The 5,000-nt window shown below is 67.0% G+C and overlaps 1 non-coding gene across 1 annotated transcript; it reads left to right on the top strand.

The window, feature by feature from the left end:
* The first annotated feature begins 3,680 nt into the window (after positions 1-3,680).
* On the top strand, positions 3,681-3,834 carry LOC144490176 (5.8S ribosomal RNA). Its single transcript, XR_013497168.1, has one exon. It is a non-coding gene; the product is annotated as a 5.8S ribosomal RNA (ribosomal RNA).
* Positions 3,835-5,000: the final 1,166 nt, after the last annotated feature.

Genomic DNA, 5,000 nt, shown 5'->3' on the forward strand with positions numbered 1-5,000 from the left:
TTGGTCCCTCGCCCGCCAGCAGACCGTTCCGCCGACGGTGCTCCTCCTCCGCAGCGACTTCTGCCTAGCCCCTCTGCCGGGTGCGATGTCTCCGGCGTCCGCACCGATCCTCGGCATTGGTGCCGCACACGCAACGCCTGCGTCGTTGGAAGGGCTTCGCCGTTGGCGTCGCACACAGCCCTGTGGGGGTGTCTTTGCAGTCCGTCCGAGAGGTGGGGGCACGCACGGCAACACGGCCGGCCTGCCTGCTTGGGACGATGCGGTCCTTTCGTTCAGCGGTTCCACGGTTTGGCCGGCGCGAGCAGATGCTTGGGGGGGAGACGGTGGCGTCAGCCACGCACTCACTCTGCTTCTGCAGTCCGGTCCACTCCGCCCGTTCTAGCTGCTCGTTTGGTCCCTCGCCCGCCAGCAGACCGTTCCGCCGACGGTGCTCCTCCTCCGCAGCGACTTCTGCCTAGCCCCTCTGCCGGGTGCGATGTCTCCGGCGTCCGCACCGATCCTCGGCATTGGTGCCGCACACGCAACGCCTGCGTCGTTGGAAGGGCTTCGCCGTTGGCGTCGCACACAGCCCTGTGGGGGTGTCTTTGCAGTCCGTCCGAGAGGTGGGGGCACGCACGGCAACACGGCCGGCCTGCCTGCTTGGGACGATGCGGTCCTTTCGTTCAGCGGTTCCACGGTTTGGCCGGCGCGAGCAGATGCTTGGGGGGAGACGGTGGCGTCAGCCACGCACTCACTCTGCTTCTGCAGTCCGGTCCACTCCGCCCGTTCTAGCTGCTCGTTTGGTCCCTCGCCCTCCAGCAGACCGTTCCGCCGACGGTGCTCCTCCTCCGCAGCGACTTCTGCCTAGCCCCTCTGCCGGGTGCGATGTCTCCGGCGTCCGCACCGATCCTCGGCACGGCGCGGGTGCGCACCTGTGGGCCGCCGCCCCGTGCTCCACGTCCGTCCGTGTGTGCCCGCTGTGGGGACCGTCTTCCTCTCGCCTGGGCGACGGCTTGCGGGCTGCGACGTGACCTTGCCACCGCCTTGCAGCATTACATCCGCAGTTGAAACGAAGAGAGCTGCTGCGGGCTTGGGTGCTTGTCCTGGCGGCTTGTCGACGGGACCACGGTGAACGGCCACTGTGTGACTCCGCAGGGAGACGTTCTGGTGCAGTCAGGGGCCTTTTTGTCTCCCGCCGCGGTGAAGCTTTGGTCGCATTCTAGTCACTCTCTCTTCAATCCCGGTACGGGGTACCTGTTCATGCTCACCATTCCTCGAGCACCCGCGTGCAGAGGGTGGGTGCGAGGTTTAAAGATTCGTGGTCCGCCTGTCGGTCCGGTCTCGTGCTGACTTGAGCGAGTGTCCTCCGCGTTCGAGAGAATGTGCCTGTCCGCGGGGGCAGCCGCGCTTGCGAGCGTTCCGCCGCGCCCCCTTCCCCAGCCCGCCGAGGTTGGGGCGTGCGGGGTCGGCTTGCGCCCGTAGCGTCGGCCTGTCCTCCGCGGCTTGCACCCGACTCAGTCCGCTGCGGCCTCGCCTCGACTCTCGAGCCTTCCGACAGACGGTGACACCAGAGAACTCTGCCTCTGGCTGTTGCGGGGCGTGACGGCGCGTGTCGGGCTCCGGCCCGTCACCCACGCCGGCACTCAACGCCTGCGAGCGCCCTGTTTCCTCCGAGAAAGGTTTTTCGCTTGATTGTCGCTCGAGTGCGTGTGCCTCCGGGGCTCACGCCGTGGTACGCGCCAGGCTGGGGCTCCACCGTCACGTCGGCGGGGGAGCGTTTAGCGCGTCCCAGGATCGGACAACCTCTCCGGGGGCCCGAGCCGAAACCCGACACGGTATAAAAGTCGTAACAAGGTTTCTGTTGGTGAACACGTTGTGAAGGATCTTTGTCGGCCGGGGGCCCGCCACCTCTCCGGGGAGGGCGGCCCGTCACTCCTTGAACGCGAAGGCTGGCGCCGGTTGGGCCAGGCAGGAGAGCCTCACGGGGGCCGGCCCCGGGGCCAGGTATCGGACAACCTCTCCGGGGGCCCGAACCGAAACCCGTAACACAGAATAAAAATCGTAACAAGGTTTCTGTTGGTGAACACGTTGTGAAGGATCTTTGTCGGCCGGGGGCCCGCCACCTCTCCGGGGAGGGCGGCCCGTCACTCCTTGAACTCGAAGGCTGCGCCGGTTGGGCCAGGCAGGAGAGCCTCACGGGGGTTGGCCCCGGGGCCGTGGCCCGTACTGACGCTGGCGCCTCCCACGCGGGTGGGAGGTCACACCGACAATTTCGCCGTACCCGTCGAACGGGCCTGGTCACCCGTACGCACGTTCCGCCGAAGCCGGGCGACGTCGATCTCGGTCCCACTCGGTTGGGCCGGCGCGCGGGCGCCGCCACCGACGAGCACGCACACGCTCGGTTGCACGCCGGCAAGTCCATGCGGGTGCCGCACACGCTACGCCTGCGCCGTTGGAAGGGCTTCGCCGTTGGCTTCGTAGGGTGTCTTTGCAGTCCGTCCGAGAGGTGGGGGCACGCACGGCAACACGGCCGGCCTGCCTGCGTGGGACGATGCGGTCCTTTCGTTCAGCGGTTCGGCGGTTTGGCCGGCGCGAGCAGACGCTCGGAGGGAGACGGTGGCGTCAGCCACGCACTCACTCCGCTTCTGCAGTCCGGTCCACTCCGCCCGTTCTAGCTGCTCGTTTGGTCCCTCGCCCGCCAGCAGACCGTTCCGCCGACGGTGCTCCTCCTCCGCAGCGACTTCTGCCTAGCCGCTCTGCCGGGTGCGATGTCACCGGCGTCCGCACCGATCCTCGGCACGGCGCGTGTGCGCACCTGTGGGCCGCCGCCCCGTGCTCCACGTCCGTCTGTGTGTGCCCGCTGTGGGGACCGTCTTCCTCTCGCCTTGGCGACGGCTTGCGGGCTGCGACGTGACCTTGCCACCGCCTTGCAGCATTACATCCGCAGTTGAAACGAAGAGAGCTGCTGCGGGCTTGGGTGCTTGTCCTGGCGGCTTGTCGACGGGACCACGGTGAACGGCCACTGTGTGACTCCGCAGGGAGACGTTCTGGTGCAGTCAGGGGCCTTTTTGTCTCCCGCCGCGGTGAAGCTTTGGTCGCATTCTAGTCACTCTCTTCAAAGCCCGGTGAGGGGTACCTGTTCATGCTCACCATTCCTCCGGCACCCGTGTGCGGAGGGTGGGTGCGAGGTTTAAAGATTCGTTGTCCGCCTGTCGGTCCGGTCTGGTCTCGTGCTGACTTGAGCGAGCGTCCACCGCGTTCGAGAGAATGTGCCTGTCCGCGGGGGCAGCCGCGCTTGCGAGCGTTCCGCCGCGCCCCCTTCCCCAGCCCGCCGAGGTTGGGGCGTGCGGGGTCGGCTTGCGCCCGTAGCGTCGGCCTGTCCTCCGCGGCTTGCACCCGACTCAGTCCGCTGCGGCCTCGCCTCGACTCTCGAGCCTACCGCCAGACGGTGACACCAGAGAACTCTGCCTCTGGCTGTTGCGGGGCGTGACGGCGCGTGGCGGGCCCCGGCCCCTCACCCACGCCGGCACTCAACGCCTGCGAGCGCCCTGATTCCTCCTTTTTTTCGCTTGATTGTCGCTCGAGTGCGTGCGCCTCCGGGCTCACGCCGTGGTACGCGCCAGGCTGGGGCTCCACCGTCACGTCGGCGGGGGAGCGTTTTGCGCGTCCCAGGATCGGGCAACCGATCCGAAACCCGATACAACTTTTAGCGGTGGATCACTCGGCTCGTGCGTCGATGAAGAACGCAGCTAGCTGCGAGAATTAATGTGAATTGCAGGACACATTGATCATCGACACTTTGAACGCACTTTGCGGCCCCGGGTTCCTCCCGGGGCTACGTCTGTCTGAGGGTCGCTTGACAATCAATCGCACTTCGCGCGCATCCGTGCGCCGAAGAGCGCGGCTGGGGTGTCGCAGAGGTGCCGTCCTCTCTGTCCCCCTAAGTGCAGACCCAGAGTAATCCGCGTCGGAGAGCTTGACCTCTTGGGTGCCGGCGTCCGCCTCCGGGCTCGTCGGCACTGCCCGCTCCCGCACTGGCCCAGCCACCTCGGGGTCGCCGGCACGGCTGTCATCGGGTTGCCAGAGAGAGAGAACGTGACTGCCTCGCTGCCGGGACCGTGTGTGCCTTCCGTTAGGCTCGGGCCAGGGGGGTTGACTCTCTGTTGATGTGTGTGTGTGGCTCGTCCACGGGAAGGATCCGCAAGAGTTGGCTCGGTTGGGTGCTCCGGCACAGAGAGTGAGAGAGTGGAGTGACTGTCCGCTGGACGTCTCCGGACACGTTGCCTCGCGTGGTCCGTGCTCGGTTGCCTGCCGGTGGGTTGCCGTGGCCGTTCAGTGCCGTCGCGTGGAGGACGGCAGCTTGACGCGTGTGACGCTTGATGCCTGGATCGGTGCTCGGTCGTGCCGTGCTTTTCTTCCCTCTGTTGCGCGTGCGAGTGCTTGCATTTTTGTCGTGGGAATCCGTGGCGGTTGGGTGTCGTTGCTTGTGTTGCGCTGGAGCTGCGGCTCCTTCCACACTCCGCAGCCCACCCTCTGCCGTTGCGGTTCTGGGGCAATGTGCCTGCGCCCGCGTTCAACGTGTGCCTTGGGTTCGAATCGTCGCAGAGCCGACTTGGCCGTGTGGTCCTCGCTCCGGTGTCTCCCCGTGTCCTGCTGCCGCCGAAGTCTTCTACGTGAAAGGTGCTGTCCTGGCCGCGGCGTGGCCACCCGCCGCTTGCAGCCCGTGCGCTCCGCCGCCCGGCTTCGTCCTTGGCGTCTGGCCTTTCGCTCCGGCAGGCTGTGTGTCCCACGGCCCTGCTTTTCTCTCGCTCGATACCGCCGTCGCACCGCGACCCCGCCAGCAGCACTGCTTTCCGTTACCGTGGAGGTGGGCGCACGCCTCGCCGCAAACGATTCTCTGGAACAGTTGACGTGCCGAGCCCGGTCCGGCGCCGAGTGCGAGGGGGCACGCAGCGCTCGCAGTACCGTGTGCGTTCCGTGTGTGTCCGTGCCTGTGCATCCGCTGCGCAGCACGGCGCGCA

This window comes from Mustelus asterias, unplaced genomic scaffold (genome assembly GCF_964213995.1).
Source record: "Mustelus asterias unplaced genomic scaffold, sMusAst1.hap1.1 HAP1_SCAFFOLD_2983, whole genome shotgun sequence".
NCBI classification, from domain to species: domain Eukaryota; kingdom Metazoa; phylum Chordata; class Chondrichthyes; order Carcharhiniformes; family Triakidae; genus Mustelus; species Mustelus asterias.